This window comes from Cyanistes caeruleus, chromosome 5 (assembly GCF_971803275.1).
Source record: "Cyanistes caeruleus chromosome 5, bCyaCae1.hap1.1, whole genome shotgun sequence".
NCBI classification, from domain to species: domain Eukaryota; kingdom Metazoa; phylum Chordata; class Aves; order Passeriformes; family Paridae; genus Cyanistes; species Cyanistes caeruleus.
Window position 1 is genome coordinate 40050267 of NC_141705.1, and position 18431 is coordinate 40068697.

The window sequence follows — 18431 nt, forward strand, 5'->3', positions numbered from 1 at the left end:
GACAGATTATGTTTGAGTTTTAAAAAGTAAAAAAAAAAAAAAAGAGGATGAAGTTAAAAAAATAAGGCAGTAATTAAGGAAACCATTAGGAACTCCATGAAATGTTTATGTAATGGCTCAAGTTGTGTTACAGAATCACATTTTTTTCTATTTATAAGTAAAGCAGAAAATTTATTATAAAACATTATAAAAAAAGAATTCATTTTATATAAAGACATTCTGTGGGAAACATATCCCTCAATTTTATTTCTAAAAAAAGCAATTTGCTTTATCAGTATTTCTCCAACTGAGCCTGGGATATCATATACAGCACAGATTCTGAATAAGTGCAGTGATTATTGAAGCATCCAAAAGAATGTACTTCTGGTTATCTGGAAAGAGGTATGCAAACAAATATTCTCCAGAGGTCCTTCGAAGAAAAAGGTTTATTCTAGACCTGAAGCACTGCAGGGCTTCAACTATAAAGGTTTTAGCTGTTTTAAACACTTTGAGAAATTGTTACAACTGTTCCTTAATGTGGAAATTCTTCAGATGGTCATACATGGCATAGAGTGCTAAAAGTATCATATATAAAAATATATATTTATATATATTTATAAAAATATAAAAAGTTAGGCATCTGCCCTCTGGTTTAGCAGTTAAGAGTAACTAATATCTGCTGCTCACAGCAGTCACAGAATGGCCTCAGAGTGTAGGCAGACACAGTCACCTTTAAATCTTCTGTAGGAGACACAATGCCAAGCAAACTTGCTGGTATTGAAGGAAATATGGGTACAGAAACAACCAAAAAATGGGTGACTATTGCTGATGAAACTAATTTGGTTCAGAAAATGCTTCCACTATGAGAAACTTTTCCAGCTGTGAGAGGATGAATGTAACATCTCTCTTATCTGCAACTAGACTAATTTAATGTATATTCCATGGAATTTGACTGGATCAAATGTTTGTTTTGAGACTGATTCACAGCTTTGACTTCAATTAACAATATGCTGTTGCTAGTTTCTTTGTGCAGGACCCAGTTCTACTCTAAATTAACAACTCTATTTGAAGAGTTTCTGCTTTCAGTTGCATTGCATGCATCTTTTGGGAATGCCTTTATTTTAAACTGTTACGGCTTCCTGGTTTTATTTTTACAGAGAACTGTTCTGCATTCTTAAGAGTTTCATTTTCAGACTGTTATGTTTGTTCACTAATGTTGTTAATGTCCCTTGCTGAATCACTGAATGCACTTTTACTCTCTAATGTGCATCAAGATCTCTCTCATTTATCTCATTGAAATGAAATCTCAATGAAAATCTGGGACTGTGAGATTGTACTGACACAAATCAATCTGCTCTTACCCTGTACACACTGGCAATAATTGATTGGTTCAGCATTTACTTAATTGTTTAAGTTATGCAGTTATGTCAGATCTTATGAAATGGCAGTAGTCTTAAACAGACCTGTTAGGAAAAGAATTTCACTATGGGGGAAAAAAAATCATGAAAAAAATCCCACTTAATCATATTGAAATATATTTTATAGTGTGATATTCCAAAAAAAAAGCAATCAAAAACCTGGTTGCTACAATTTTCTGCATGATTGGTTGAATCATAATAATAAGTCATAAAAATTAAGTAGTTATCCCATGACAACTTTGTGTATCTTTAGTTCATAGAGGATTGTTTGGTGTTTATTTCAGGCAGTTATTTATTGAGTGCAATAATTTTTGTTTGAATTCGCTTTTTCTCTCTCTCATGCTATAATCCATTTTGAAGTACAAATGGTAGAGTTTATCTTCCAGATGAAAGAAAATAATTTACTATAATCTATTTTTAGCCCACTGAATGCTTAAACAAGTTGAATGCCCAAGAATGATTAAACAAGTTGTTTTCCATGAGACTTGCACTAGGCCAAGAGGGTTGAAAGGGAAGTATAAAGGATGGAGTGAAGACAAACAAAGGCATGACAGAGAAAAATATTGTTTTCAATAGAAAAGATGTGTGGAACCTGGGAGACATATTAGAGAGGGACCTAGCTGACAGGACAGCTACTGAAGCTAGACACAGATACTGTCTGAATATATATCACAAAATTCTGATACTTATGGGAAGTCCTGTCTGTCAGACAGCACAGATTTGTAGTTCAGAAATCACTATGGGATGGGGACCAGTTCAGTCAAATGTGATGGACTGTTAATTCTTGTGTCCTGTGCTTATGCTAGAGTATGTTTATTTCAGGAGTTGGTTATTTCAAAAGAGTTATTATATCACAGTGAGCAAAGATTCCAGGATGCTCAGATTTACATAGCAGGATATATGGTAATTAATATGGTACAGAAAACATACATGCTTTGGAAGATCCCTTTAGCCCTTTTGTGATCATGTATGTTCTTCAAACTAAAAATTAGGAGAAGAATATTTATAAGTAGGTATCTTTTGGCATGTGAAACTGTCCAAATTGCTTCTAATAATTGAGTAAGAAGAAAGATCAAGCAGAGAGTGAATATTTTGTGTAGGTGGATAAAGACAGCTCTAATGTAATGCAATAAATCCTTCCTGAAGAAGAGGAACCATATTTCTCAAAAGTATCTTCCAGCTGTGCATGTGAAATAGTTGGTGGTCTAATGATGCTGGTAACATAAAGCTTGCTCACTTCTGGGTACATATTCCTTCAGATGAGAATCTATTGTTTCCAGCCCTCCACAGTAGCTTTTATTCCGCCTTCAGTTAGTGAGCAAGCACTTTCCAGCCATTCTTCCCACTTGTTAAGGCTTCTTCTCTTAAAAAAAGACAAAATATAAAAGTTGATTCCCAGTTTTAATGTTTTGAGTTCTGAAAGACTAAAGGGATTTCAGGGACCCAGCTGCTATTTTTATGAGAAAAAATGGCTCTATCTGCATATAGGGAGTCTGTGTAGGGAAAGCAGTGAATGAATCTAGTCTTACCAACATGAGTGATTATACTGTCTGCATCTAAATATATAGACCAAAAAGGCTATGCTTTCTCAGATACATTCTTAAGATATCAATTTTTACGGTATCTCTAACATTTGTATGTGGGCCTTTATATGCTCCCCAGAACAGAAGCAAAGTAAAACACATCAAGTTTTTTATATGACTGAGACCAGGAACACATGATGCATAATTCTAGTCTTTGTTTCACTCAGAGGAAAGATAAGAATGCAGTAAGTTAAGCTTTGTCTTTTTCTGTTTTTTGTCTTTGTCTGTTCCCTGAGACATCTTGTATATCAAAGGCTTCGAAGAGATCTAAAGACACAAAAGTAAGTCCTGCCTTCTTGATGATTTAAAAAAAATCATTGAAGTATGAGACTAATGCTGTATGTTACTGCATTGGAAATCTGGATGTATAGAGGCAAAAAATTCTCAGAATGTGCAAGTATAGCCAAAAATATTGAAATACAATCTTAATCTTTTTGATAGTTTCCTTATTAAAAGAAGATAAAAGTGAAATTATTGATACGAGGAGGCTCACTGTGGCAGTAGGAGGCAAAAATAATCATTAATTTGTGAATAAATGTTACCTTCTTGCAGAATGACTCTGTCAATTTAACAAACTAAAAAATTCCCCTAAGGATTAAATGTGTATGTAATTCTGCTTTGGGTAGCTGATTTCCTAAATTTCTCCCTCCCTCCTGTTCATTTGTCATTTCTTTTCATGTATGAGCATACTTTCATATCTCTGCTGCTTATGTCTACAGATTTCTTTGACATGTCAAAGGAGAAATGAGCTCAAGTTCTTTAAACAAATGCTGCAGGAAAGGAAGTCATTTACTCTTCGGCTTTTGCTTATTTCCATTTGCTTTAATTGTAGAGTAAAATTTATTTAGACCAATTTCTTCCGTTCACTCATGAAGAGTAATGCTTGTATAGGGTGATATTTAGAAAATGTGGCATACCATAACACATTGATTCAAAATTACAAAACTTTTATTGCAAGTACATATTAACCTGTTAAACATTAAATTATACAAATGTTTGCAAATAATGGTACAGATACTATAATTTTATGTACTTTTATTGTACTGTATTTTAAGCCACCACATATTCCAGAGAGTTGCAAGACCCTTTTGGTGGATTCTCTCTTATTTTGATGCTGAAAGTCAAAAAATATTTTCCTCATTTGTTTGTTTGTTTTTTCCTCCATGGGGTTCAATGAATCTCTAAAACAGCAGTCTTATGTGATGTTAAAACCACTTCCCTTGCACATCTGTTTTCCAAAAAGTAAATTGGTGATTTTCCAGATAAAGTCACTATCCAGACACAAAATATAAACATAAATCCTAAATATAACTTCCTTTTTTTATGGTTTAAATGCAAGAACAGAACAGAACAGAACAGAATAGAATAGAATAGACTAGAATAGAATAGAATAGGAGTGTCAAAATTATAAATCCCGAATGACACATACCTTTTGCAACTCTGTACTAAAAGTTTTTCTGGTTTAAATCCAATTGGGAGGTGAAGGAGGAATTTTTAGGTTTTTCAAATCAATTCCTGGTTTCACAATGACTACATCTTCAATTTCAATTTTGAAATAACTGTTGCATTGCTATCTCTCTACACAGTACATTTCTGCAACAACAGGAAGCAAGCTGAATTCAGCAATCAGATAGCTTGTTCTCTTATCAACAAAGCAGACTTCATTATGAGGCATCCCTGTTTATCTAATTTCTTTCTGTACATACTGTCTGAATGCAGTGTCAACCTCCTCTAGCTTAGTATGTCTACAATTGCCTGTGGATAAATGTTTTTTCAAATAACAACTATTTTATACTTACATATGGGGGGGGTGAGAGAGGTAAAAGAAAAAAATTGTTTGGAAAGATCATAATACAGGGGGCTAAGCATTATTGTAACTAAAGTTTTACTTCCTTTAAACTAACAAAAATCAGGATGGCATGCTGTTTTACCTCTGAGCTTCCTTCCCTCAACCTACCACTCACACTCTTCCAGTCATGTTGTGGCCAGGGATGAACAGGAGACAGCTCTCAGACAAGGCAGTAAGTCTCAGTATTTTTATGATTCAAACCATTTCCATGGTGATAATATTGAGTCCCTAGGTCATTCAGTGGCTCATGAAAGACAGAGTTTATGTTGTTCTCAAAGACCATGGAGATCCAAATACTGTAACATTAAGTCATCCTGCCCTGAAAGGAGACTATGAACATGGTTTAAGTAGGTTATCATGTCTAGTTTTGCACAATAATTTCTAATGATGTAGCTAATTGAAATAAAAATTGTTAGTGGTGAGTGCCTCAGTTTAAAGGGAGTTTTTTCTTGGAAGAAAGTTTGAGTTTAATATGGGACTTCTTACCACACCAGTTATTCACAGCCTAGGAAAGTGGACTTAGCCTGCAGTGTGAAAGGCAAGGTCACTGCTCTGATCCAGGGGGGCAGCAGCTTTAAGGGTGAGAGACAACTGAGCACTTGTCTGTTCTTGGGCCTGTATGGTACTCCTCCACTTTTTCATCAACTTTCTTTCTTGTACATGTACTAACAATGTTTGTTGGTGCTTTTCACAACATTCTCAATGAGACAGTTGAACATTAGTGAAGGGAAGAAATTGTCATTTTTCCCACATTGAAATAAAGGCAAAGAATTCTCCCTAGTGTAATACAAACATTGGGTATTTTAAATTAGAATTTCCATTCTCAGTGATTTTATATTTCTGGATTTAAAGTTCCAGATTTTCAAAGTCATTCCAAGAGAACTATTTTTAAAACCTCTTACATCTAGGATTAAAAACTATTCTCATTATTTAAAATGAGAAATTTACATCGGTTATCTGTCACAGCTAATGTCAGACAGATGTAAGAGAACATTATTACTGTTATGTCAATGTATCTTGAGACAAAATTTTAGCAGAAAGCCATTGTGAGATCTAGAACCCTAAGAATAATTCTGCTAAATTGCAAATATCTGAGTCTGGAATGAAGAAGGAACCACAGAAACCATTCTTTGGTCTAGAAGTTACAACTGATATTTTTCTCTGTTATCTGTAGGGTTGCAGTAGATTTCTTCAAAAAATGGATGCCCTTACCTATTTTAAAGTGTGCAATTAGAAATAACTGGATTTCTCAAATTCAGTAGTTAAACTCCTTTTACTTGAGTTTGGCTGAAACTGTGTGTGTCTGAACTTAAAAGCCTTCCTCAAAATACCCGTATTTTGAGGCTACTGTAATTGTACTTTCCTCCATTAAATATATTACAACTCTTCCCTCTCAAAACAACAGCCAAATATTATTTCAGCAGGCTCCTAAGCTACTGGTCTAGGCAGATGTATGTTCCCTTTTCTGTGACTTGGGGACTGTCATTCAACAGCCACTTGTTTCTGGAAAGGAGCTCAAAGACCTTTTACAACAATACTGGATGGAGAACAGCAGTTATTCCCAATAGCTTGCAGGTAATTTCTGGCCTGAGAAAAAGAGACTTGTATAAGGTGAAACTCCTAAAGTGAAACTGGTGAATGTATATGAATATTACTATACTAATGGAGTATGTCAATATTATTCATAGATATTAATGGGATAGGGTGTTGCACAGAGTTAGCCCCCAAAAGATGTAGGAAGAAAATTTTAATGACTCCTGAGAAATCAAGTATTTCAAGTAAGTTGATTCAAGACAAAATGATTGAATTTCTTTTATGACTGCATTATGTGAGGCTCACCTGTAACTGTTTGGTTTGTAAGTTAATTGTAGATATGGCAAACTTCTTATTTTAAGAGGTCAAAAAATTAGAGTGCTTCATAAAAAAAATTGTTGATTAACCCATGATTTCCAGTTCAGTGTAGCAGTACAGATACGTTTTGGTTTTTGTTGTTGTAGTTTGTGCTTCCTTAACAATATTCTGCCATCTTCCACCTTAAAACATGTTACATGCAAGGTCTCACTTGATAGTTACTACAGTCATCCCTCCAAATGTGCAATGTCTCTCATTAGAACACCAGGAAATCTCTAGGATTGAGTTTGCTACACTAAATTAAAGCATATTTTTGCTCTCTCCACAGTTAGTTTGTGTCCTGTCTGTTTAGGAACCAAATTTTATCAGGAACAGTAGCTCTTCTATTCATGCATCAGGTATCAGTCAATAACCTGTGAGAACCAGCAAATATCCCTGAGGCATGCATCAGTCAAGTGTATGAAACACAAAAGTGGCTTTAGATGTTTGTACCTATGGTTTATGTTTGGGTGTCAGGTTGATATTTAAGCACTAGGTTAGAATTACTTTGCCCTTCATTTAGTCCTAATTCTAGCTAGCAATAGGGTTTTTTTCCAATCTCTCCTGGCACTTTCATATTTTTCAATATCAAAGCAAGTCTATATAAAAAAAAAATACCAATAACAATGAAAACCACCCCAGAACAAAAAGAGAAACAAACAAACAAAACCACATGGGTTTTAATGTTTTATAAAATATATCTTCTCAGGTTTAGCTTACATATTTGTCAAAAATAAGAAAATATTTTACTTTATTAGAGATAATTTATCTATCAAAGATGTTTAAAACACATAAGGGAATTTATTTTGCTGTAGTGAAATAGAAGTGACTCTTTAGGAGTAGTTTATTGATTTAAACAGTTGAGTAGCCATAATTGTCTAGAAAGTAGTACATCATAAAATATATTATGTCTGCACAGAAAAGCAATTGCACTGGAATCTCTGAACTGATAAAGAGAGTTCATTAGAAATAATAGACACTTTTCCCCAAAACTCTGGCTCTGCTGATTAATTTTGATGCTTTCTACATATTGTTGCTGCTTCAGAGATATGAATTACTGGGACTTCATAGAAGATAGAATCTAGATTTTTATAGCTTCTAATCAAAAATTTCTGTCTTCTGCAGTGTTGTATGGCTGTGCATAATAAATGCTGAATTCAATATATAGAGCTTCAAAAGCATGATGCTTAACAGTAGTAGCTTGAATTCATTAGTGTTAAGTAAGCACTTATAAATGTTGTAAATATACTTGCAAACTTCCCAGCGTTCCTAAATGGATTTATGTAGGTACACTTGATATTGTTGCTCATTGGCATATGGAGCTACTAGCACTGAAGGTATCTTGTAAGACATGTTGGTACAGAAATTGTATTTTATGCCACTAGAAATTGTGGCAGTGTTTCATTTAAGAACAGGCTTTCCTGAGCTAGGGATGTAGGAAAGCTATCAATTCTTAGAACGTGGATCATGTCAGTATAACCCTTTCCTGACTTCTCTTGTTCTATTTATAGATTTTAGAGATTAAAAAATTAAAAGCAAGATGATGGTCCTACAATTTTTTACTTAGTTTTATCTCTTACTTTTTTGGTAATCTGGAAAATGTTTCTAAAAATTAAAATAATATATTTATCTACAGCTGAAGCTATTCTTAATTATACTGACTTGCATATAAAAGTGCGTAGTTTAGGGAAAGCAAAGCACTCTAATTTCAGGTTGAAGAGATTATTTTGAACATTTTATCTATGAGTTAAACTCCAGTAGAGGCATAATGAATTCCCCCGTGTATTCCAGTGAAGGTTTTGGCTAATCAGACACAATAAACTGATAATAAACTTGTGCCTTGAATAGTCTGCCTCATATCCTGTATAATTTAGTGTGAGTTATAAAAGAAGCTGGTGGAGGGAAAAAGTCAGGATCAACAATTAATCATTAGTACATGCAGATAAGGGCGCAGCAGACAGGGTCTGTCTCTGTTGGGACTGCAGTGTATTGCTTTCCTTGGTTATTTCACTCTCACTGGCCTAAACTTTATCAATGTTTACTCATCCACTAGAGAAATGCACTTGTTTTTCATAGGTCACAATGACCTTTAAGAGTTTGATATTCACAATATTAACTGTAGATCGTAATTAAATGGATGATCAGGAAGGTATTTAGGAGGGAAGATTTAAGAGACAGAAGTTCAGTTTAAGTCATAATTCTATATTGGTGGCTCATGTTAGGTTCCCTTGGCTGTGAGACTATAATTGCATGAACAGTGTGTGCATTATGTAATTCATATTATTGAGAGTCCTAGATCTTAACTTCTGTGTCAGGTTTGGGTGAAAGACTGTTTCAAAAATAAATGACAACCACAAGCAGTTTTCACTTGGTTAACTTGTATGTGTATATAGGACACTTGCAAATTACAGCATCAAAATCTGCCTTTATCCCTGCCTGCCTGTTATAGCCTGGATTCAACATTTTCTGTCTTTTCTAGTATCTGGTTTTAAGAAAACAAACAATCAAACACAACATTTATTTTTCAAGTGTTTGATTTTTTTTCAAATGGAATATTTCACATGAAAGTGTGATTCTATTTTTTAAACATTCACAGCTAGGTGAAAACCCAGATTTTCTATTCTAAATCTATTGTAATGGAAGACTTTTATCAGATGAAATCTTACAGGTGAAAAAAACCCAAACATCAAAACCCATACTAAAAGCAGTCTCTTCAGTTATAGCTCTTAATATTTAAAAAATTGAAATTTTCTCATATCACACCATACCAGATAAAGAACCTTCTGTAGCTGGAAACCATCTCCCTATGCACTTGTTTAACAGAAAGCTATCACGTCACCCTCTGTTGAAAAGATAAATAGCAGAAAGAACAGCCCAAATACAAATCAATAGTATTGTGTAGGCCTCTGTCACGAGCTCTGTGGTGACCTCAAATCTCTGTTTGAAGTACCACCAGATAATACTTTACACAATACCTTCTCAACCCAGCATGGTTTTTAAAACACATCAGATCATGCCATGCTGATTACTCTAAGTTTGAGAAACCAAAGAAGTACAGCATGGAATTTGAGAGGGTTTTGTTGTTTTTTTCACTGAAATCAACCAGTAATTGTAAGGAACAGAAGGTTCTATTGGTTATATCCAGAATATTTCAGGCTTTTCTAAGGGAGTAAAGGATATAATGGTAAATGCAAAAAACTGAGATCAAGGGGAAAAAAATTAGAACTCTGCCTCCCATCTTTCAGAGGGCTGCCATAATCTGTTCTGCTTCATTCATTTCTTCTTCATAATTACTGAAGTGGGAATTTATAGAAGGTACAAGGGCATTTCACCACATAAAAAGATTGTGCCACAATTTCTTTAGTAGACTGTTCAGGAGTAGTTGATCTGAATTGTGGGGGTTTGAAATTTTAAGAACATTCCATTTATAAGGATAAGTCAATTTTTTGGTGGTTTTGTGTCACTGATTCTATACAGATTTCCCCATACAATTCTGTGAATACTTCTGGAATGACAGAATTCGTGTGTATTTAGAGAATAAAAAATTTTCACATCAAACATAAAAAGGTGGGACCTTTTTACAATACGAGGGTTTTTTCTTTTCAGCATAGGAGGGGAATCAGTGAAAACAAGACCTTAGGTTGCATTTTTGAAGATATTTGAAGGTATTTGGAGTGAGCTTCCCCTACTTACTTACTATCTTGTGTTTCTTGTCAGAATGAACACTTAAGGTACTTGCATTTCTGTCATTCCTGCCAAAGACCTCTTCTTCCACCTTCCTAGTACAAAATTAGGTGAAAGTAAATTTTCCAAAGTTTTACTTTCTTGTATTAATGAAATGATAAAGTTAAGTAGACGTTAGAGAAATAAATATTCAATAGTGATCACCTCGTATTCTGACTGTTCTAATCTGTTGGTATATACTGAAGTTTCCATGCTTGGGGTATTAGTGCAAGAGTTCACAACATTCTTAGGACTGAAAGATGGTGACATTATCCCTCTTACTTATTTTTCCACAGAGCTTGACAAAAGTTTCTGTCACAATGGAGTTCTCAGTGTGGCTTCTTTTGGAGTGGTGAGGTTTGGAGGTTTTTTAGTTCTTAAGAGTATATTGCAAAATTCAACTGAAACTACAAGGATTGGCAGAAATTAATTAACCCTTAGTGAAGGTAATCCTTAGTTGACTGGCAATCTCAGGTGTCAGGTGAAGGGTATTTTAGTCTGTGGCTAGCTTTGAAAAGTTTTCAGGGAAAAATTAAGTGAAAATTGAAGTTCCCCATAGACCCATTTATAGTAAGGCAAGGTTTGTGATATTTCATATTAAAAAAAAAAACCCAAAAAAAACAAACAAACAAAAAAAACCCACAACAAAACCAAACAAATCCAAAATACTAAAGAGTAAAACTGTATTTTCTAAATTGCCTTCTTTGTTAGTAACCTTGACTAATAGCTTCTTCTTCATTTATTGCTTTTTGGAATTCTTGGCAATGCATTGTTAGTCCTGATGGAGCTAGTTTAGTTATGAAACAGGGAAAACATACACACCAGGTTCCTTTTTCTAGGTGTTGTTTGCTACAATGAGGTATACATAGAGTATGGCTTATTTACTGTTGCCACAGTGAAGGTAATAGTATTTCAGTTTCAATTCCAGGTTCTAACATTGTATATATTGAGCCAAAGCTACTGAGTTCAGGAGTTTCCCCTGTATCCTGAATAAAAATCCCATTTATTGTGCTTTGCTTAAAAAAAAAAAAAGGAAAAGTATAGCTGGAGATTCCATTTTTCAGAAACATTCCTGTTAATTCCTGCTCATGAGAATTTTCTCTAACAGATCCTTCATTAGTCTGCTCTGTACCATTAGCAAAGAGACAACCTAGGAAACTGAGTCAAGAGAAACTCCTGTAATTGAATGTGTAGTCTTTGCAATTAATGAGTACTTAAAAACATTTTGTTTTCAAGTTAAGAATTAATAGTAAATATTTTTGTTGTCATCATGTGTTTGTTTATTAAATTAGAGGAATGAAAGTATCTTGGGATAGTTTTCATTCAAAACATACCATATTTTCTGGCTAAAATAAAACACAAAAACAGTAGATGTGTTTAACAATGCATAGAATGTGTTTTGGGAGTCATGGACAAAACCAGGGCACCAAAAAATATTTTGCTTTCCTGGGGTTTTGTTGTGTTTTTAACCTCCAGCAGTACAACAGTGTAAAAGTCAACTACTTCTTCCCAGTGTATTGTTCTTTGGGTTTAGTACACTAAAGGTTTATAATGAGATCTGAGTTCAGAAATTAATAAGGGAAATTGGTACAAATGTTGTCATGTAGTGTTAATCCCACAGTTTGTTCAGTGTCAATGTAATAATTCTCAGGTTTTTAATCAAGAGTAAAATGGTATCTGAGTTATGAAATTTTAAAATTTTGCCCCAGCATGATGGAAAAGGCATTAATATCTGCTATGTACTTGTCAGATTATTCATTAAATGAAATACAATGAAAATATGAATGAAGTATATAATTCCACTGCAGAAATCTTTTGTTTTTTAAAAATTTCTCACTTATTTTCTACTCCACATTTGATTCTATTGATGAGTTTTATAACTATGTTAGAATGCTACAGTGGATTGTTTAATTGAATTCAGTCCCATACCATCTGTTATATTCTAGAATTACTACATATCATACAGTAAAATACATTTGGAAACTAGATTTGTACAAGAGATCTGTTAAATATATTTTGCTATCCTGTTTGAGTCATTCTGAGTGACGTCCACTAAAGAGAAATATCTTACATTGAAATTTCTGATACCATTTCTGTTTTAATTATTCACACTGTTTTAGATGTTGATGTTTTCAAAGCTGAAATTTTGAAATCGTATGGAATTTATAATCCTCCCTAAGTATTTATGGATTTTTGAAGTTTTTTTCCACTGGACTGCATTTGATTTCATAGTTTATTAATTTTTACTTCCAGGATTTAGAGGAAATAGAATACACTGCATGTATATGATTTATATTTAAAATATATTCATTTATAAATGCACTGCATGTGTCTTGCATCACACAGATTTACACGTGTAATACATTTATAAATACAGTTTATCGTTTAGAATCTTTCACATTTATGATTTGATGAGGATTTTTTGATTAATTTGATTAAAAACTTGCTCTGAGATTGTAGCATTTTTTTGTTACATCTTAAAATTTAATTATACGTATGTTTTTTTCCGTTTTATTGGTGAAAACTCATATAAAGGATTTTCATGCATGAGGTATATAAAAAGCCCAATTAAATTGTATTATGTTAGCTTCCATGTAATGCAAAAATCATTGATGTAATAATAGAAATTGCATTTATACTTTTCCTTATTAAAATATTCAGCATGGATAAGATAATTTAGGAGAAAGAGCAGTTTAGAGGAATTCTAACTTGTAGTTTTGTTTTGCACTTTTTCCCCCACTTAAACCTAATAGTAAAAAGAAAGATCTATTCTGTGGTTATAACAAGACTAACATTTATAGTTAGATATTTTTGTGATATTTTGTGTCCATTTGTTTTGTTTTCATTTGGGTTCATTAACATTTTTGAAGCATGCTGTGTTATATAGGTAATATGCTTATTCCCTATGTAAAAGAGGGAAAATAAACATAAGTTTTAATTTGTGAATATTTTTACAGCCTAGAAAGCTACAGTGTACAAACTGGTGAAAATACCTCCAGTATTACATTCCTTAGTCAAGTCAAGGTATAAGAGGAGGATTAATCTTCTAAAGATTTACTGCTACTTGTTTATCTTTCCTACTTAATAAAATATTAACAAAAAAAACCCATAAGCATCGTCACACCCACATAATATATATCTTCAATACATTACTGGACTGGTTCTTCAAAAAGAATCATGAAGTAGCTTTTTCCATCTTTGGAGGAGTCAGAGCTGGGGCAAGTAACAGGGAATGGATGTATTAAGTAAATTTCTTGCATTATTTGCACTAATATATTGCATGAATTTCTGCTCCATGACTAGAACTTAACCTACCAAAAGCTAGTAACTAAGAGCTCCATATGCAAAATGCATTCTGTGTACAGTGAACAAAATGTTACATGCTTCAGAAACATGATTTGTCTTAGAAATGGGGTGTGGCAAATAGGTAGACTAGTTTAGTGAAAAAATGCAAAAGCTGGGATTTTCTTTCCCTGAAGAAAGTAAATTCTGTAGATTCCATGCCTGCAAAGATGCTACACACGAGTTGAATTCACAGTATTGTGACAGCTTCTTTGAAGTCAGGTTTTTTTCTGAAGTAGACAAAGAAAGGCTCAATACTCAAATTCAGAAAAGGCTACAATTTTATAATTTTAATATATTGATTGAATCATTAGTGATTTAGAATTCTAATGCTTTCTTCTTGTACAGAGGCTCAACCTAACTGTTAAACATGCAAGCAAAAGCCTCATTTCAGAAGAGAATAAAAATAGCTGTTTCTCTTAGGAAACACCTCACAAAAATTTCCTTACACTAGTAAAAATACATACAGTCCTACTGAAAATAATAGCTATTCTAGATTTAAACCAATGGAATGATGCTCAGGCTCTGGACCAGTACTCTACATTATTTTATTTACATAAGTTCATGCATGAATTTTGATAGCAAAAGGCTTGAAGAGGGAAAGAAGGCATCTGAAAACATATTAAGGAATCTGTATACACTGCATAATGGGAGAAGAGGTAGCACACAACGTGAACTGCTGCTCAAATTATCTTTCATTTTCCATGGTCTGCTTTTCTTAATGGAAACATTGGATGGTGGTGGTAGCACAAGGAAAGGTTCAATCTATAAATATATTCAGGATTCTTTTGGTTTCTTTTTGAAAAGAGCATGAATTGTATTGCCCGATACAATGTAACAATTTGCTTTCAGACAGTGAGCACACGCACACACACGGAGAAATTGCACACAGTCATTTTCAAACAGAGAGGTATTCTGCCAGGTATTCTGGCAATTTTCAACTCATTACATTTTACAGAACTATTGCTTTTGTGTGCAACTAAAAATTTCAGCATGATTAATAACTTTTACATACATTAATCACTATGTGCACACCTTGAAAGAGCATGAGATTAGAATTATGAAACCAAGGTCCTGCTCTAAGCAAGTAATTAAATGTGTTTTATCTCATTTGAGTTCAAACCTAAAATTAAGCCTGTTTGTCAAGGTAAAGTTTAAATTAGTATGACAAGTCTTCTTAGAGAGAGGAGAAGTGTTTTTGACTGCCATATACCAAAACCAGAAGCTATTAGAGTCAAAGCACAAAACTAGGAGAAAGAGCAAAACTGGATCACTGAAAAGTGAAACCTGTCAGACTTAATAAGGTAAAGAGAAAGTGGTATGGATTATGAAAAAAAAAAAACCAAACAACTGTCCTCAGAGAGACAGGGTACAGTCCACAAAGAAAAATGTTACAAAGAGTTTAGAGGTCATGGAATTGATTCTAAACTGAGTTTTGGAAGGCAGAAAAATGTGGCTGGTGTGCTGACATCCTGGTTATTTTCCTCCAGACCTTCTTTAAATATTCAGCCCAAGTAGTGATCATTTTTCTTTCCCTGTTTTTTTCTATGCAAACCTTGCTCTCATTCTCTATGTGTTCTGCCCTTTCTATGTTTATTCCTTGAATTGTTTATATATAATCTTTTCAGCTGGTTTTTACCCATGAATGCTTTCTGAACTGCTGAACATATATGATGTTTTTTAATGAGAGAAGGTTTCTGCCCATGTTAGGAGGATTGGAACTAGATGATCTTTATGGTCCCTTCCAACCATAACCATTCTGTGAGTCTACGATTCTCTAAGATTGTATGCAAAGATAATGCAAGATATTGTGACAAGGCATTGGTATTGAACAGTAAAAATCCAAGGAAAGAATGGAAAGCTGTATTCCTAAATGCAACCACTGTTTTCGTAGCCAAAATTACTGAAGGGATTTTGAAAAGCTAAAGGGCAACACATAACTTCCCAAAACAACAAAAGAAACCTCATTTAAACCCCCAACACACGCAAAAGACATTAGCCATATCTACACAAAAATGTACAGTCTAACTACAAAGAAAATTCTTAGGAGGGAAAAAGGATCAGTTAGAGCATGAGAAGTTCTAATTTTGGGTCTGTCAGAGTATTCCCTCACCAGGAATTTCTAACCATTATTAAAACCTTTGTATCTCATTTTCTTCCACTTCTAATTGCAGACAACAAAATTTCTTACCCAAGCAATTACATGGCAATATCAGCACCAGAAAAGCCAGATGTTAGTGATGTGAATTTTCTTCCTAGGTTATATTTATTCGGAATAATGTCTAATTTCAGAGGCCTAAGGTAAACTTTGAAAATTGGTACACTTCCTTGTATATCTGGGAATTCATTTTATATCTGCCTGTCAAAGTGTTCTGACCTCAAATATATCAGGCGTGTTAGTACCTGCCAAAATTGCTACATTTCTAGTGGTATTGAATACATCTTTTTTCCAGGAGCTGATTGAGTGCTTGCTTTGTCATCCAAATTTGCCCCTTCTCTGTCTTTCTACTGCAACTATTTCATCAATGAAGAGAGTACCTAAAGCATTTTTTCCAAGGAAGAGCAAATAAGTCTCTAACTTGAGCTGGACCCACATCAACAAATATCTGTAACAACTCTGAGCCCTTGATTCTGATAAAATGTAGGTTAATTTCTCCAGCTGTAGCTTTAGCTAGAAGTGTTTCCACAATACCTGGAAGACCTTACAGAATTGCCTCCTTTGGAATTTTTACTCCTAGATTCTCATATTGTTTGGGATTCTTCAGAAAGTTAACAAACTCCATTATCTCAATTTTTTCCTCCTCACATCCAGCAATATATTTGAACTTAACATCTGTTTTATTCTTAAGGATTGTGGCTGTAGTTTCACCCACAATGAAATGTGGGATCATTCCCTGTTTGAGCCTGAAACACCAAGATTGTGTGTTCAATCCCTTTATGGGTCAGTCACTTAAGAGCTGAACTTGCTGATCCTTCTGGTTCCTTCCAAGTCAGAATATTCTGTGATTCTGTGACTTAAGCCTGCAGGACCTTGATGTGTAAAGTAAAGAAACACTAATCAGAGCTGTAGGCAGCAAACTCCAGAGAAATCAGTCATACCTCTCTGATGAGCAGACTACAGGCAATCTATTCTCCAGTTCTGTTCCCAGGTCTTGCTGCTTCTTTTGTTTCTCCAGCCATAACTCTTGTTCCATTAGCTTTCTTCCCATTGGGAAATTATTTTTCAAATTCTTATGAGGAATGGATGGCGGAGCTAGGGTTATTTGGCCTGGAGAGATGAAGGCTCAGGGGAGACCTTAGCACTCTTTGCAACCACCTGAAAGGAGGATGTGGCCAGGTGGAGATCAGCCTGTTCTACCAGCTAGCAAGTGACAGGACAAAAGAAAATGGCCTCAGGTTGTGCAAGGGGATGTTTAGATTAGATATTTATTAAAATTTCTTCATGGAGGGGGTTATAAAGCATTGGAATACGCTGCCTGGGGAAATGGTGGAGTTGCCATTTCTGGAAGTTTTCAAAAAAACATGCAGATATGGCACTTGCAAAACATGAGGAGTGTGTTCAAGCAGGATGCACATTGTGCTTATGCAGTTGCCCTCAGCAGGAGTTTCCACAGCTCTGCCCAAGATCATGGGGAGTGGCGTACAGCAACTGTGACAGACTACAAAACTGTCAGGTGGAAAAGATTAGAAGGTCCCAACACCTTTCTTGTACTTGTTTTTTTTCACAGAATGGTGAGAATTTTTCTGATAGCTCCATGCTTTTTTTTTTTTTTTTAACAAGCATGAGGAAGATCTTGGAGTTTGCAGGGTTTTTTTAATTGAAAAGCAAGTTCAATCAATGCATTGAAGAGTTTATAATACACACTTGTAACTGCACAGTAGTCCTCAGTGGGGATTTTGCTGGTCATTCCCAAACTCAGAGAGCTGAATGTGAATGGAAGCATGAGAAAGAAATTTAGAAGGCCTTTTACAACGTAATAATTATCACTTCTGATTTCCAGCATGTAGAAGCTAAATATTCTTACCATCTTAGAACAGTCACGATAATTAATAACCAAGGCAGATTGTGTTTTATCTGGTAAGTTTGTCTTCAGCCTCTCATATCATGTTCCTTAACATATGCACCCACTCACATATCCAGTACTTTTTCTTTTGTTGTTGTTGAAATCCTACCAGTTTGAAGGGTAAAGCTAAAGACACTGGATTGGAGGCACAGTCTCTCAGTACAGCTGATGAAACAGCAGCTCCTTGTGGTAAAACAAAGGAGAAAATGTGCGGAGGTAAATCCTCAGGATGCAGCAAATCTTGTTTGCAGAAACACCAAATTTTCTGAACCTCAGAAATCTGCTATGATCACCAATAAAAGGCATACACAGGTGGTTTAATAGTTTCCAAAGGGAAAAATATTAATTTGCTCATAGACTGGGATGCTCTTTTAATTCCCAAATGTGAATGTTAATGGGCTTCCTTATTAAAGAACCTCATTAAATTCAAAATCCCACTGAAAATTAACTGTGCTGTGATAATGCTGAGAAGAGAAGCTCATACAAAAACAGAAAATATATTTTGGATATCCTGTAATCCAGTGAGATTAGCTGTTGAACATGTTGTCTTGGACCTCCAATGACCATAGTAATAGGTTCATTT

The 18431-nt window shown here is 34.4% G+C and overlaps 1 long non-coding RNA gene across 9 annotated transcripts in view; it reads left to right on the plus strand.

Moving 5' to 3' along the window:
* LOC111928362 (uncharacterized) overlaps nucleotides 1-18431 on the plus strand; it is a 178761-nt gene that overhangs the window by 105078 nt on the left and 55252 nt on the right. The window contains exon 3 of one of the 9 annotated variants that reach the window (XR_015286682.1): nucleotides 3217-3261. The exons of the other annotated variants lie outside the window; for them this stretch is intronic. This is a non-coding gene — a long non-coding RNA (uncharacterized LOC111928362). The remainder of the gene's footprint in view (nucleotides 1-3216; nucleotides 3262-18431) is intronic. 9 annotated transcript variants of the gene reach the window in all.